Source organism: Sinohyriopsis cumingii, chromosome 3, assembly GCF_028554795.1.
Source record: "Sinohyriopsis cumingii isolate HCF-2022 chromosome 3, ASM2855479v2, whole genome shotgun sequence".
NCBI classification, from domain to species: Eukaryota; Metazoa; Mollusca; class Bivalvia; order Unionida; family Unionidae; genus Sinohyriopsis; species Sinohyriopsis cumingii.
Window position 1 is genome coordinate 6,952,608 of NC_142963.1, and position 18,139 is coordinate 6,970,746.

Here is an 18,139-nt window from a genome sequence, read left to right on the forward strand (position 1 = left end):
ATTCTACCGTGTCGTTCTTGTTGGCATAGGTTCGTCCCACCACGATGGCACGGGCTAAACACATCTGGTCATGAGGGTTGTTAATTCGGACGAGACTCTTTTTGGTGTTGCGAAGGTCGTCCACCAATAACATCTTTTTGCGTCCTGTCCCTTGAGGAGGAGAGACGTGGGTCATGTCCAGTGTGGCTTTACCATCGGTGATGTCAAACTGATCATTAGATTGTTGTACGTGTTGAATCTTGTCCATGACTTTGGAAGCAGTCAATTCTGCAGGGGTGCTAAACTCGATCCAAACAGGGGATTTCAAACCGTCGTGTTGTATGGAAAGTCTCAAGCGATCGTCTTCTTTGGGTTGACATTGTCGCTTGAGTGCAGTGAGCAAAGAATCCCACACCTCGGTGATGAACACTTCTGCTTTCTCTAACGGCACTTCAGCCTTGAAATCTTTAAACTTCACCGTGTATTTGTAAGCCGTGGTTCTAAATTTTCTAGAGGAGCGCTTTTCCGTCTCTCGAATGGAATAGTACTTTTCAGGGTTGACTAATGGTGGTGAACTTGGTTTAGAGGGTTGGGATTCTGGTTCACTCATGTCCTCTTCAAAATCACTGGCATGAATTTGTGCCAAGATTTCAGCCCTGGTACGAGGCGATAGATCACGTTTCTGCCTCTTACTTTCTTCTTCTTTCTTCTCGAATGAATAGGATCGTTTCATCTTGAAAGCAAAAAGTCAAATGACTCAAGTTCAAACACCATAAACTACTTTATAGTCATAGCAGACCAGCGTATATAAAAGGGTGTGTGTCTTGTCCTTTCACTATTCATTTCACTCTCAAGCCGAGCACAACGATGGAAGAGACTAACCAGATGGAACGTTTCGTCAGAGCTTTGCGAGGGGTCATTAGAAAATTCTCTTCAGACCAGCCTACGGACTACTCTCCTTCCTTTAGAGATAAAAGTCAAGATACTTGCTATATCTGTCAGAAGAAAGGGCATTGGTCTTCAGAGTGTCCAGACCGTCAAAAAAGAAAAAAAACAGGGGATAAAAAAGACAAAAGTCAAGATACCTGTTATTATTGTCAAGAAAAAGGACATTGGTCTCCAGATTGCCCAAAAAAGAAACAAGAGGAGTCAGAAGAAAAGAGGAATTCTTCAGAAGAAGAGAGGGATTCTTCTGAGGAAGAAAGAAGACAGGTGAAGAAAAAGAAACAGGAGAAAAAAAGAAGAAGGGAAGAAAGCGAGGAGGAAGAAGAAGAGGAAAAGAGTGTGACGGTGAAGAAATTCAAAAAACAGAGAGACTAAACAAGGAGAAAAGAAGAAATCAATGAACTTTTTATTAAAGTGTTGAGTTGTGAATTGTCAATTGGATTGTAAAAAATGGAGAAAAGAATAAATGAATGATATAAGGTAAGAGTCTTTGAGTTTTGATTTTAAAATAAGAAGCTACACTCACGCACTCATACACAGACACGTACTATAAGGGTAAAATGGGTGAGGTTTTTTTTGAGTTATTGGCAAATTGAAATTGTATTTCTTTTCGAGAAATGTGGGTGGCCCTGAAAAGGGCCTTTTTTTCTTTATGGTGCAGGGGTGAGTTTAAGCAATCAATTTTAACTGCCTTAAGCCTTTGCCACGGCCAAGGCCTACTTCTGGACTGCGTAATGATGATAATGATTGGGTTGAAATCACTAAGGGTGGTACGGTAGGCTTAGTCACAGGGTTGACATGTTTGGCTCGGGAAGGTCGTATTCTCTTCGGTCGTGATAAAGAAGTCTGATACATTTGTTTCAGACTTCTTAACTCCGCTAAAATGTCCAACAGTACCGTGACCGTTTGATTTTCACCCTCTTGTTTCTTTGCTGCTACTTCTTCTTGCTGTTGTTTTTTTCTTACCTCTTCTTCTTGTTGCTGTTGCTGTAGGAGAAAAGCCTGTTCCGCTTCCTTTTGTCGTTGTATAAATTTCTCCAATTCTTCTTTCTGTCTCTGTCTAAAATTCTCCACTTGCGGTAATGAAGAAGGTAACGAAGGTTCCGGAACAAATTCTTGCGAGGAGAGAAAATCCACAAAATCCCAATTCACCTCTTCTGAAAGTAAGTCCGGGTTCCCTTGGGCGGTCTCCCCTGCTGGTGCACCCCAATGGATCGTTTTCTGAGTTTCCGTCATGTTGAATCACTGTCGCATAGATTGACTGCACACAAGCGCTAGCGAATCTATATAGACTACGTGACGTCACAGACTGCTCTCTTCGGATTGGATGCGGGCTTACTGAATTCTGTAACGCGTGTTCGGATTGGTGAATGAACTCAATCCGTTTCAATCCTTTCTGTCCCTATAAATAAGCGCAGTTCACTGCATTGATTCACCTATTCTCGGAGCCTCAACATGTGGACCGACGTTGAATCTTCAACCCTTGTGTCAACAATGATGTTCAGGACGGACATGCTCATCTATGTCCGATCCAAGTGGACCGTTGTCTACAGGACCAACAGCAGTCTGTGGATAAGAAGAGTCTATATAGAGAGACAAGGTTGCCTCAAGAGGACTCTGATGTATGGCCCTGCTGTAAGACGAAGTTTGAGGACAAGAAGATGTCGCAAATGCCCTTTATGTTAAGGGCATATTAACATAAACCAAAGGCCCTTTTCAGGGCCAGCCATATTTCTCGAAAAGAGATAGTCTTTCCATTGCCTACCCCTTTTTTAAAAAATTTTTTTAAAAAAAAAATCCCATGTTAAATTCCCCTTGTCCGTAGAGTGACCCACGATTTATCGCCATGTTAAATTCCCCTTGTCCGTAAAGTGACCCACGATTTTTTGCCATGTTAATTCCCCTTGTCCGTAATCTGACCCACGATTTTTCGCCATGTTAAATTTCCATTGTCCGTAAACTGACCCAGGGGTGTTTTTAATGCTAATTCCCATTGTCCGTAAAGTGCCCCCATATACTACTCTGGTGGCAGAGATGATAGAAGAAGAAGTAAAAAGACTAAGAGGCTTTATAGATCCAGAATATGTAAAGATTGGCCACTTGAAAGAAGCCATGGATAATGTGCTAGAAGTCAGGTGTTTTTTGGAAGAGGTAATGGAATGGACAGAGTGGTCCTTTGTCAAAAAAGGCCTGGACCAGATTAAGAAATCGGAACAACTTATGAGAAAAGTGATGGAGGAAGAGGTCATGAAGATCAAAGACAAGTGGAGTAAAGAAAGAAAGGAGAAAGAAAACTTAAAGAAAAAAGACACATTTGAAAAACTCAACAGCAATTGGATAAAGATACTAGAGAAGTTCAGGGTTATGGGTCACCCAGACTGGTTACCTGAAAAAGAAAAACGGAAGAACAAAGGAATTTGGGGAAAGATTAGGGGATGGATGAGGAAATGGAGGAAATAGAAGAAGAAGCAGAATAAACCCAAAGGCCCTTTTCAGGGCCAGCCATATTTCTCGAAAAGAGAATGACTTTTCAATTGCCTACCCTTTTTTTTAAATTTTAAAAAAAAAAATCCCATGTTCAATTCCCCTTGTCGCTAGAGTGACCCACGATTTATTCCCATGTTAATTTCCCTTGTCGCTAATCTGACCCACGATTTTTCGCCATGTTAAATTTCCATTGTCGCTAATCTGACCCGGGGGGGGTTGTAATGCTAATTCCCATTGTCGCTAATGTGCCCCACTTCACTACTGGCGTCTGTGTGTGAGTTTATCTATTAAACAGTTGCATTTAGCTCCCAAGGCGTGTGTGTGAGTTTATCTATTAAATGCAGATTGGTTCTTCCTCTAAAATCATATATCAAAGACATAAAGAAAGTAACGTGATCGAGGTGGGTCTATAATTGATCACGTGGATCGTATTGTTTTTTCCAGAAACATTAATTAACAATATGCCTATGATTCTAACCAATTTTGTACCCTATACTTCAAAGAGTATAGACGAAAATATGATTGCAACGGGACAAACTGATTTGCATGAGTGGGTAAAAAAAATGTAATTAGTTGTGCTGTGCATTTCATGGTGAGCGATCTCTAATAGATAAGCAGTTTTACCACTTGTTGCCATAGAAACTTAACAAGTTAAAGAAACACCAACACCAATTATTTTTTTCAAACCCTCATCACTCTCAGGCCAAACCAAAGAATGGACGTAATTATATGCTTAGATGTCGAATAAACACAGACAGTCGAAATTAAACCAATTATAACCCAGCAAGGAAAGACAAAAGAATTGTACTGATATGAGTGTCGAAATCACTTTCCCAAAGAGATCCATCTTTATTAGCCAAGGTTCTGATGTGTTAACCCAATCTACACCTTGGCGGATCGTTCAGATATTTCAGAGCTTTGTCCTAATGACATTTATTGGAGTCTCCCTTATTATGTAATGCCAACTAACCAATAGCGTATAACGGCGGTGCATTGTACTTTAGCTTAAACGGTAGAGACAAACGACTTCAAAAAGTTACTTTGTAGCTTAACATCGAAAGTATAACTATATGCCAGAGAAAAGCCATTACAGGTGTATTTGGGGAAAGGGTGTATTTGTACAAACACAGACTGGCAGTGGAAAATTGCTTATTTGTGAGTCCATTCCAGCTGTGTGATCCCCTGGTCTCGTTCTTGTATGAACAGTGTTCAAATTTGAACAACTTGATTTTCTTTGGATGTCGTGGCTTGACGCCGCATCGAATGAAATTCACAGATCCGAAGCATCGAAATATCTGAATGATCCGCCAAGGTATAGCCGGGGTTAACACCAACCCTGGCAAAGAAGATGAATCAGATCAGGAGTATAACACTTCCTCGCTCTATTATAAGATTATGTTCCAAATTGATTGGTTATTAGGCTTTTGGAAGGAATAAAGGAAATGAAGAAAGAAATAAAGAAACAAGTATGATTATGTCTAATAGGTATCCTTAAATGTGTATGAAGAGGAGAAATGTAATCATCATCATCATCATCATCATCATCATCATCATCATTGTTGTCGTCTTTGCCTTCTTCCTTTCTATCAATCAATGAGTTTGAAGTGTATACCAGTTTATGATTTTTAGTATAAGACCATATGTTTCAAAGATTTTATATGCTTCACTTTATATCTCATTTTCTATACGTTGTATACATTTTAACATCTTTACCGTTTGTATTTTATCTTGTTTTACTTGATGCTTACATTTGTTTTGAAGGGGCTTTCGTCCAAATATTTTGTGCAATTAATTTTTAATGTTTGAATACATGAACTTAGTTTGAATCATGTAGATATTTTCTTGATTTTGTTTGGTTCATGCAGCATACCAATATATGTCACGGTTCTTACAGCTTACAGATATATGTCAAGGTTCTTACAGCTTACAAATATATGTCTAGGTTCTTACAGCTTACAAATATATGTCAAGGTTCTTACAACTTACCAATATAAGTCAAGGTTTTTACAGCTTACCAATATATGTCAAGGTTCTTACAGCTTACCAATATATGTCAAGGTTCTTACAGCTTACAAATATATGTCAAGGTTTCTAAGTCGATATAAGTATCTTATTCGTGATATATTTTTTGTGTTGTATCTTCTGTTGCAGAAAATGTATAAGTCAAACAACGTTGTTACCTTTTCGTCTCCCCAGCGAACATGGCTGTGATGTATGCAAAATGACTAATAAAAATAAAATTTCAAAACACAAGAACAAACGCTATAAAGTTAATACTCTGTCACTGTCATCACTGACGTATGTAAAGTGCAGACGTTGGTGAGACAATAACTGCCACTGTCATCACTAATGTATGTAAAGTGCAGACGTTGGTGAGACAATAACTACAGTCATCACTGACGTATGTAAAGTGCAGACGTTGGTGAGACAATAGCTACACTGTCATCACTGATGTATGTAAAGTGCAGACGTTGGTGAGACAATAGCTACACTGTCATCACTGACGTATGTAAAGTGCAGACGTTGGTGAGACAATAGCTACACTGTCATCACTGATGTATGTAAAGTGCAGACGTTGGTGAGACAATAGCTACACTGTCATCACTGATGTATGTAAAGTGCAGACGTTGGTGAGACAATAGCTACACTGTCATCACTGACGTATGTAAAGTGCTGAGGTTGTTGAGACAATAAAGAATTGGATAGGATAATCTTTACTTTAAAGTTCATTTGGCATTCGGGATAATACAAAATAATGATAACTATCACAGAGGGAGTAGCATAACGTAGCATTGCAATTTTTCAACTGATTTAACATTGAATTTACGTAATCAAACAATGTTTGGATAGGAAGGCTAAATATTGATTTAACATTTCATAGATGTTAATAAACACATTGTTCTGATAAGAAATGTAAATATTCATTTAACATTGCATAAACGTAAATAAACACAATCTTCAGATAAAAAGGGTAATTACTGATATGGTGCCTGATAATTTACGCGACAGAATGGGGAAGCGGTATTATCGACCAAAGTCAAAAACATGTCTAGGGTTATGCTAGTCGAACAAAGTCATCAACAAATATATGGTTATGCTAGTCGAAGTCAGAAACATATCTAGGGTTATGCTAGTCGAACAAAATCATAAACATATATGTTGGTAATTAAAACGAAGTAGGTCGATTGATATTATAGGATGGTCTGTGGATATTTCGGAAATCAGCCTACATTCTTTCATGAAAATGACTTACTTTCGTCATTCTTTATATGTATGACGACAAAATGGTATACTACACACTTGAATATCACTTTGTCACACTAGCCGAAAGTTATGGGATTTAGATCGGAAGGACGGAAGGAAACAAATAAACAAACAAACAAGAATTTGTTTAAAATTTGGGCATCATCAGCGGCGTCGCTAGGGTTGGTGTCACCCAGTGCGGTAAACTCATGGTGTCACCCCTCCAGACTTCCACCATGGATTTCTTTTTCTTAAAATAAGTCCACAGTATAAAAATGACAAGAACAAAAACAAATTAATTGAAGGTCAGAAGGTAAAAGTATTTAAGAACTGTAACAACGTTAAGTTATAGCTATTTTTACATTAAACTTACTTGCAGACTGCATGGTGGCACCCTGTGCCTGCTAGTCATGTATTTAACTATGATCGGTTATTCGCTTATGAAATCCGACTAGACCGAGCAGTGTGTGCTCTGTAAAATTTGCAATTTTTCATTTTGGTGTCACCCCTCTGAGATGGTGTCACCCGGTGCGGTCCGCACCCCCCGCACCCCCCCCCCCGCGACGCCACTGGGCATCATTCAACGCGTCGGAGGAAGACAAGGTTAATATGATTGCCTTTGTCGTACTTCTATTAATCGGGACTTCTATTAATCGGGGCATCGGAACTATATATACACCAAACAGTTTATGATTTTATATAATTGTTGCGAAAACCGTGCCCTGTCATTATAAATATATTTCAAGGCTTTTTGATAAGAATTAGACTGTAATAGATAACAAAGTAAGTCAATAAGTTTAATCTGCAGTTTTCAGAAAATGATTAGAGTAGGTCGATCGACGTTGTAACCTGTTCCGTGTGATTCTTTTTTTGAAAAAAATTAACGTTCTCGAGTTCTTGAATTTCTACTTTCTTTATCCTTGTACCTGTGTTGGTATGTCTCGACCAAACTCAATATAAATCATGCAAGCGCAAACTTTCGTTCATTTGAATGACAAATTAATCATACATACATGATGTGGCAGTAAAATATACAGTTGGCAAACATTATAAATTTAGAGGAGTTTCGAAAACACGCTTGTAATATGATGAAAACGTTCTATATACAGAGTATAAATAATAAACAACCGCTGATACATTTCATTGATCAGTAGTAAGGAAAACAGTTTTACACACACTTTAACGGTGATATTCTTCTTTTGTTGCTGTAACTACCAGCACCATTGTTGTTACTGCTACTACTCTGGGATAGTTGTACATTGTTGGAAATGTAAGAAAACAAGGGGGGGGGGGGAATAACAAGATACTCAGAAATTATTTTATTCTAAGCTCTAACTTTATGTTGAACTTCCGCGTGAAACTAGACCATCTCAGGTGAGAAAATAGCACTCGTCGTTTTTCATCAGGAACAGATATGCATAAAATATTTACAAGTAACTATTTACCGAAAAGGTAGAACAAAATGGATTTTAATTATTTTTGTTGTTTTGTATATAAGTAGTTACATGGGGGTGTCTGGGGCATTATGATGTAAAACATTAGCCCATGGGGTCGCTCTGAAGCATAAGAGAAATCCTGTGTTAAAATTGTCCATGCGGTTACATGAATGGGTCACTCTAGTATAGGGCATAAGAAGAAAATAATTTGGGATTGATCAATGCTTCAGACTGCCATTCACATTTAGGGTCATATGGGTCACACTGAAGTATAATGTAAATATGTAATGTTAAAATTGTTATCTACAAACCAAACACAGCGCATATACTATCCAACGCGCCGTATGCAGTGACCAATATCCCATCATTTACTATCTAACATTCCATATTATGCTATCAAACACGCGGTGTGTAGTTACCAATATCCTGTCGTTTGCTATCCAGCACTCCACACTATACCATAAACACAGCGTGTGCAATGACCAATACCTCATCATCTACCTTCTGACGTCCCACACTATACCATCAGCACTTTGTACTCATTAGCATTAGCCATCAAATGGAATACCTTTTTTTTAACGTTGTTTAAGAGGGATGCTTACCTTTACGTCCGTTAGTTTTTGTTAGTAAGTGTGGTGAGGTGGTCTCTCCAGACAGCTTTAAATGTTTAATATTTTTTGACGATTTTTTCTTCTTCTCATTTTGATCGTATAGTCTGGGGTGCTGGATGGTAGATGACGGGGTTTTGGTCACTACACACAGCAGGTTATTACTGGTATTTTGTTGGGCTTGTCCGATTGAAAATGACAGGTTAATTGGTCATTACACACGGCATGTTGGATAGTATATGTGGTATATTTAGATTTTTTGGATGTTAAAAAAAATTAACATTATATTTCCCTTATGTCAGAAAGTGATCCACCTGACCTTAAATTTATAGAGCACCCTGTGGCATAGATCGGTCCTATGTATAATTCCCCTAATACCCCAGAGTGATCCACGTATGTAACCCTATTGACAACTGTAACACTGGATTTCCCTTATACCTCAGACTGACCCACGCATGTTAACCTAAAGGCTAATGGTATGCCCCATAGTGCCTCAGATAACGTCATTTACCTATTTATATTAAATAATATGTTTCCTTAAATGTTAGCTAAATATTTGTCTGTGAAACAGCATTATCCCAGTCTCGTCCACGTAGACGCAGCTGATGTAAATACATTCCATGACATTACTTCAGCAGCATACTCATTTTGAATTTAAAAGGAAAATTCTGATAAAATGTCTAGTATTTTAAGCGTTCTTCCATGGCAAATATTTTTTGGTAATCCCTATTAGGAAATCGAACATGGAGTCATTCGAAACTGGAGAAATCAAAATCATTTCATTCCACACTTCTGAACTATATTGACAAATATATCTGGTGTATAACAGTGACAGAAGCGTTAACAAATAATTCTTTTTCTTTATTTATTTATGTTACGACTCTAAGGATGCTAATCAACAGGAAAGAGAGAAAACAATCAAGTTTTGTAAAATTCAACAAATATTTTTCCCCAGAATACACAATGAAAATTTTAAAAGAACTTACATTATTGTTAATTAAATCCCAAATAGTCCCAAAAGTTCTATCACAAGTCCAAATGAATAAAGTTCCAATTGATTTCCAGTGGCATTCCAAATAAGCTCCAATACTGACTATGTTAATGTGCCTCTAGTCTCAAACGTGCAAATGTGTCAGTGGCCTGGATGTGATGATGTGCTAACAGTATTTTGATGTATCATAATAATATAATCCAAATGCTCTTGTCTCAATTCACTATAATTGCAAGTTAATGTTTCAGTCCATGAATATTATCGAACACTTTGTAATTTCAGTTAATAATAATTTGAGTTTTAAAAAAATCCACTCAAATGACAAACTCAATACAACATAACTGATTCCGCTTCGGATGTTAAGGCAAGAATGAATAATCGTAATGTAAACAACTATATATACCCTTCCACTTGACCTAGGTCGCAATTACCGTTTTCTGGAAACACTCAGTCACCTTATTGTGAAATTTCCATTCTGGAATTTTCTAAGGTCAGAATAAAGACTGTATATTTAACTCAGACTGAAATAAACATGTTTACAATTAATAATGATCTTAATATTTAATCTATACTCATGCACAAGATCAAGTACAAAATACAAATATGTGGAACATATAATCAGTAAGAAAAGCCAACAAATAATTCAGATTAAATATACATAACAGCTACTTTTATCTATTTTAATCGAAATTTCTGTATGTGTCCTATTAGGAAAACAACTCGCTGCTTAAAGCAGACAGCTGATTTAAAAGTAACGCCAAGCTACATACTCTCCAGTCCAACTGACAACCACCAATAATATACCTAAATGAGAGCAATTCAAAGTTTGTTCATTTGTCTTATTTAACAACACCTAAGATTTGCAATGTCTTTTTAAAGACAAAGACATGATTACTAGTAGGAATAATCTACTCTTTTCGTTAAGAATAAAACTTTGTGCAAACTACAAAAATGTAGATCGGAACCTTATTATCGTCCATTTAATATAAGATTTCGAATATTTTTGTTTCAGCTAAATTCCGTGTCCGTTTAATAACTTAGTAGTAGCATGAATTGACTCCCTTGATATGTAACAATACCCACATTGCCAACATAATCTTATGCATAGGAAATGCTTTAAAAGGCACATCAGGCAGCACTGTGCGATCATTTGCAAATAAAAATGATATGAAGTCTCCGGATTTACTATTGGAGAGAGGATAATCATGCTGTTCCACAATGTCCAAAAGGTTAAAGAGCACTTTACGATTTCGTCGAATTTTTAAATAAATGATTCCTCTCAATTCATACCAGAACGAAATTAACAACGATTTTATCACTGAACTTAAAACGGGAATGAAACAATTTGGTTTACTTCAAACGTATAAACAGACTGTCACCTGAAATATGACACAACAAAATGACCTGGACCAAGGCCATTGACAATCGAATTTTCCATCAACTTCGTAAACAAAGTCGGGTCTGCGCAATTAACATTCAGAAAATAATCTGACAAACATCAGGTAGATCGTCGGGTTTTTCCTATGGAAAAGTCAGTCTTGAATTCAGATTAAAATGAACACGTTGCTTATATAAACCACTGTTCTTTTATATTAGTTAGGTGCATTACAGAGCCCGAACTGGGTAAAAGTGAACTCGTACAAACCTTGCCCAGTTGCGAATGCCGTCTTCCACCGATCCTCTGGATCCATTTCTACCTGCCAGTATCCACTCACGAGGTCTAAAGTCGAGACCCAAGTTACTCCTGATAGCGATTCAAGCAAGTCCTCGATCCGTGGTAGAGTGTAGGCGTCTTTCTCAGTCACTTCCTTCAAGGTACGGTAGTCGACGCCGAACATCGTTGTGCCATCTTTTTTCTTTACTAAAACCACTGGCGAAGACCATGGGCCTTTGTAGTCCTTCCAAAATCGGCATCAGATACAGCAAAGAGTGGCTGATAGTCACAGAGAAACACATCCACCTTTCTTTCCTGTTCTTCAGAGAGTGATTCTTTTGATGCCTGATCCAGTTCTTCCAAATGAGTCGGTACTCGAAGCAGCGATTCCTTATTTTGAAGACAACGAAAGGTCGCACTGCTTTCTAAGTCGACGACTTCTCCGACTACTTCTAAGACAGCAGTGTTTGTCCCAGCATAGAGCGTCTGGTTATCTGCAGTTGTATTCAGTATCCTGGCAAATTCCCTTTCCAGCTCTGACCAGCGTCCTCGATACTAAGATTTCGTGGAGCGCTCCAAACTTCTAATACTGCTCTACCATTCCAATTTCCGGCACTGCTGAAGACGACACCTTGTCAAATTTTCATTTCATTCATCTCTGGAACGTTCATTGTTTCAGCGACAATTATTAGGGCGTATTGTACTTGTCCTTTAAACATACAAGGTAAATTATTAACATCGAGTCAACACGAGTTAAACTTGAGAAAATGCAAGATAAGAATAACTTCTGCTGGAATGTCAGCAACTAGTATGGTTATGTCGTCAAAAAACCCATGTAGGTTTATTTCGAAATGTCCCTTCCTGTTGACCGACATAGGTCTACCATCTGAGAGATTGACTTTTCTTCTCACATGAATTAAGCTTGGCCTTTTATCAGGTTTCATCCTCCAATAGACTTGTCTATATAGGATAGTTACGGTAGCACCCGTATCAACCAGGAGATCGACATCAGTCCCTTCTATATTGACTGCGAATTCTACCACTTAGCTCAACTTTGTATAACTCAGTCTGGTTTTGTGGTGCGAATCTCCGTTTCAGATACTCAACTAATTCAGTTTAAGTATGCCAATAATTGCTGTGCTTGACCTCTCATTGCAACACCTAAATGCAGTTTCTTTTCTTGTGTCCAATAATTTAGGGTTGAACACATCTCGAAGTGAACGATCAAATCCATCAAGGGTTTCGTCCCATCGCACGACACCGAATTAAAGACCGATCTTTTCAAGGTTCTCCGGGGAAGATCAGTGACGAATCGCTTCCTTCTGAAGCGGGTCGTTTGCTTTCAGACCTCGATCTGTCTTTAAACGTCGCCTCTACTTCATCCTTTGCTAATGCGATATCAGCTATCTTCTTGATCTTCGGCGATGTCGAAGGCGTCGACATCGCCTGTCCACTAAAGTGAATATGTTCTCTTGAAGCGATTCAATCTCTCGACAACTCCCCTGTCGTCCTGACCGTTTCCGCACTCCTATCAATAATTTCATTCCTCGCACTTAGTATTTTCTCCAAATCTTCGCATTCCCCGTTAAGCGAGGAAACTCGTCGTCGAAAGGCATTGCTGTCTCTAATTCCGTTTCAACAGGAAGCATCCAGTCGCCGAATTTTTACCCTCCGTTAGCTATTTAGATTATTATTTTTTTACTCTACGACCTATACCACCACTGCCCATCAATTTGCAGCGGATACTCTCTCTGCTTCACTACGCCATCTTAAAAGTTACACAAGACTTAAGAGAAGCCTTGAACTCTGTGTACAGATAGAACTGTTAATCATAATGTTTTGTATTTGTTTCTGCAATGGGAGAAAAGAGCTGCAAACCATTTCATTATAAGTAGTGAATGGGGTCACTTTAGCCTCAATGGGAATTAGCATTACAGAGACCCCTGGGTCGTTTTAGCCACAATGGAAATTTAACATGGAGAAAAATCGTGGGTCGTTTTAGCCTCAAGGGGAATTTAACATAGGGAATAGAGTTTGGGCTTGTCTAGGGACAAGGGGAATTGAACATGGGATTTTTTTTTAAAAAAATTTTTAAATTTAAATTTAAATTTAAATTTAAAAAAGGGGTAGGCAATTGAAAGGCTATCTCTTTTCGAGAAATATGGGTGGCCCTGAAAAGGGCCTTTGGGTTTATGTTAATGTATTCATTAACATAAAGGGCACCGCATTGGTCTTCTTCTTGTCCTTAGGCTGCGTCTCACTGTTGGCCCGTAAATCAGCACTCTTTTCAGGCATCCTTGTCTTTCAACGTAGATCCTACGTATCCACAGGCTGGTGTTTGTCCTGTGGACAACGGTCCACTTGGACCGGACATACATGAGCATCTCCGTCCTAAACATCATGGAAGACACAAGGGTGGATGATTCAACTGTGGTCCACATCTTGAAGCGACGAGAACAGGTGAATCAATACAGTGAACTGCGCTTATTTATAGGTAGAGGAAGGATTGAAACGGATTGAGTTCATTCACCAATCCGAACACGCGTTACAAAATTCAGTCAGCCCACATCCAATCCGAAGAGAGCAGTCTGTGACGTCACGTGGTCTATATAGATTCGCTAGTGCTTGTGTACAGTCAATCTATGCGACAGTGATTCAACATGACGGAAATTCAGAAAACGATCCATTGGGGTGCACCAGCAGGGGAGACCGCCCAAGGGAACCCGGACTTACTTTCAGAAGAGGTGAATTGGGATTTTGTGGATTTTCTCTCCTCGCAAGAATTTGTTCCGGAACCTTCGTTAGTAGTTAAAGGGGGCACCCTACGGACAATGGGAATTAGCATTACAAAACCCCTTGGGCAAATCTACGGACAATGGAAAATTAACATGGAGAAAAATCGTGGGCAAATCTACGGACAAGGGGAATTAACATGGGAATAAATCGTGGGCCACTTTACGGACAAGGGGAATTTAACATGGCGATAAATCGTGGGTCACTCTACGGACAAGGGGAATTTAACATGGGATTTTTTTTAAAAAATTTTTTTAAAAAAAAGGGGTAGGCAATTCAAAGACTATCTCTTTTCGAGAAATATGGCTGGCCCTGAAAAGGGCCTTTGGGTTTTTTCTTCTTCTTCTTTTAACTTCTTAACTTCTTCCACCATCCTCTTATTTTGTCCATCATTCCTTTCTTTTTCTTTTCTGTTTCCGGCAACCAGTCCGGGTGGCCCATGGCCCGGAACTTCTCTTGGATTTTCATCCAGTTTGTGTTCAGTTTTTCAAATTCATCCCTTTTTTTTCTATTTTCTTCTTCTTTTCTTTCTTTATACCATCTCTCTTTAATCTTCTTGACTTCTACCTCCATCACTTTTCTCATCAACTCCTCTCCTTTCCTCAGTCTTTCCTGGCCTCTCTCCACATAAGAGCACTCTGTCCCATGTGACATTTTTTCAAGAAAGCACCTGACTTTGCTTGCATTGTCAAGTGCTTCCTTTAGGCTTCCCACTCTGACATAGGTGGGATTTATCATACCTCTCAATCTTTTTTCCTCCTCTTCAATCATTCCTGCTATCAGTTCTTTGGCTATGTTTAGACATTTAGCGTAGTCCAGGTACTCTGCTATCTTCCATTCTTTTTCCAGTCTCTCCACTACATAGATACCATCTATTATCCAGTTGTATATATGTACCAAATTGTTGAACAAGTCACTTGCAACCACCATCTTCTTGTTTACTTATTCCGTAGAATGGTTCGAACGACGAACGTGGTGGCTTATTATAGTGAAAGCGCGGACGTGATGGAAAACATCCCCTAAAAAACATAAAATTGATCTTACCTAGATCATGACCCAACATCGCGCGTACGTGAAGGAAAACATCCCCTACTTTTCTCATTTCATATAATTTAACCCTAACTATACTCTTCAGACACGCTAAGAAACCCATAATCTACTATTCACACTAACATACCTTAGCTCTTACAAACACAAACACACAAACACACAAACTCATACCCTCACACTATCTTAAAAAAGAGTTAGTGTTTATATACACACTACTCTACCTACACACATTGGCAAATTGATCGTTATTTCTTTTCTAGAGTATTGGGTAGCCCTGAAAAGGGCTGTTTTTTGAACTCCTGATGCACCTATCTAATGGTTGCACCGTCCTGGCCTTGCGCCACACACGCATCTTCCTCCCCAGTCTTCTTTCACCTTTCTTCTGGGGAGCGCAGAGGGAGGATGATTCGCTTCAACACCCCAATCCTCTGTCTCGGGAATATTGAACGACATCCTCTCTTCTCTTTTCTTTTCCTCTTCTTCCCTCTCTCTTCTCTCCTCCTCTTCTTTCTTCATTCTTGCTTCTTCTACGATAGCCTCCGCTGATAGTTCGTTTACTATGCGCCTGGCATATTCCAGGTGCATCTGGAGTTCTAGCAGCTTCACAATCCTTGTATTCATTGTCTTGCTGTTAACAGGTCGACGATGGGCCCCACTGACGATTTGTTTTTAATTTATACTGAAAGCGCGGACGTGATGGAAAACATCCCCTAATAACATAAAATTCATCTTACCTAGATCATGACCAAAAAAAACAACAACGCGCGGACCTAAAAGAAACACTCACTCACTTTTTATGCTCCCCATCACTATTTCAAAATTTTTTCATAAATCACTTCAATAGACTATCCACATACGCAAAACAATCCAATCTAACCCCAAATATACACCTCATACACCAAAAAAGACATCATTTTAATCTACTATCCACACCAACTTGCGTGAGCTCTTACCAACACACCATCACACCAACACATACCCTCACATTTTTAAAAGCAAGAGTTAGTGTTTATTTTCACACTACTCTACCTACACACATTGGCAAATTGATGGTTATTTCTTTTCTAGAGTATTGGGTAGCCCTGAAAAGGGCTGTTTTTTTGTTTTGCTATGGCATTCCTTTTTTAGTTTCTAAGAATGCGATGTCCTCTGAGGATAGACTTTCTGGCGATAGGTCTGCTTCTTCGAAAAGAGAAGAAGAACTCTTTCGTGTCGATACGGCAATCGACAAAGCCTCTGTCGGGTTCAGGTTGCTGCTGCTGCTGTTGCTGTTGTTGCTGCTGTTGCTGCTGTTTCTGAAGTCTGTACTTCTCTGTCCATTCTTCTTTTTCCCTGTTCACTTCTTCTCTGAACAGCTCTTCTATCAGGTCTTCAGTGATTTTTAACATTCTCACATTCTCTATTTCTTCTGGCTTCGGTATCAGACTGTGTCTGACCCTATGCAAATTCACGTAGGCTTCGTTGAGCTTAGCTAGTTTGGAGCACATCTTCGTAGGAGGATGAGTCGACAATGGATGGTTAGACTGGAAACAACCCCCGTTCTTAAATTCAAAGCGCGGACGTGAAGGAAAACATCCCCCCCACGGTTTTCTAGTCTCAACGTTTCAGTGAGTGTCATGAGAGGGATAGTAAGAAATCAAAGAGCATCAATCCAACATTCTTATAGCTAAACAAAAGACAAAGACATTTTTTTCAAAACACAACATTTTTTATTCAACAATCACTTAACACTAAACAACAAAATTTCTAACATTTTTAACAATAATCTAACACTATAACATCAAACAATTTTTTTCAAATCACAAACATTTTTTTCTCAATGGACAATCTACTTTGAACAGGGCTGACAACGTTGTGAATGAAATTGTGATTTCCACTGTTGGAAATCATTAGGCCATTGATGGACACTACGTTTCCTAGCTTGAGACAAAAGATAAGCATAATGGTCACAAAACCATCGATCTACTTTCACATCGTTTCTAGCAGAAGAACGAGGATCGAAATGAGTCACTAAATGTTCTAAGGAATAGCCCAGGCTGCGATGATGCAGAAAATACACACAGTACTGTCCACACACCAAGGAATCTGTGCCTTGTAATTTCACGTTATTGAATCGGGTGGTTTGAGCATTTCTTCTCATAAAGTCGATGATATCGTCTTCCAAAGGGGGCAATCCGTACGAATCGAAATATTCCACACATCCTTCTTGAGGAAAGTAGACGGCTACCCAGTGGGTTCCTGGGAGATGACTGTCGTCCGTGTTGATCACGTAAGCTTGATGGTCTTTAGGTTTGCGATGAGGGAGTTCATCTTTAGCACAGACGACAGGATTCCATGTATACGAACTGTGGTTCAAAAGGTAATAAAGTTCCCAGGTATCCATTGTTTTGTGTTTTCTTCTTCACAGGTAATAATACGTCGTCAATTCGATCCTGACTTTTTGCTTGAAAATGTCTGACGAATAAATGGTTATTCGTTCTGTTTCCTCACTCTGATTCAGGAGAGCTTCGATACGATGGATCTCTTGAGTGGTTAATGGTGGACAAGAATGTTCACGCAAGTCTTTATACCACTGGTGCAACACGTCTTTGTTCGAGATGAGACTCCAAGCTTCGTCCAGATACTCGTCCAATTTTTCTTCTTGACTTAACATCAGGCATTTATCGTGTTGAATTTGACTGGGATGATCGTTTTGACATCCATAGCAATTTTTCTTGATCAATTCCGTCATTTTGTCTACCAAGTGTTTGGCAAAACAGAAGACTAAATGGGCTTCTTGTTCTGGCCATCTCGATTTCATCATGATCACTTCTTCTTTTTCCACGGTCTCCTCACATTCCATCTCCGAAGTTTCTCCACTAGGTAAAGAGGGATAACAGTCTTCCATAGCTTCTAATAATCTAGAATGACTTCTCTCAAACTGTTGATTTCTATGGTATTATCGAATTCTGCA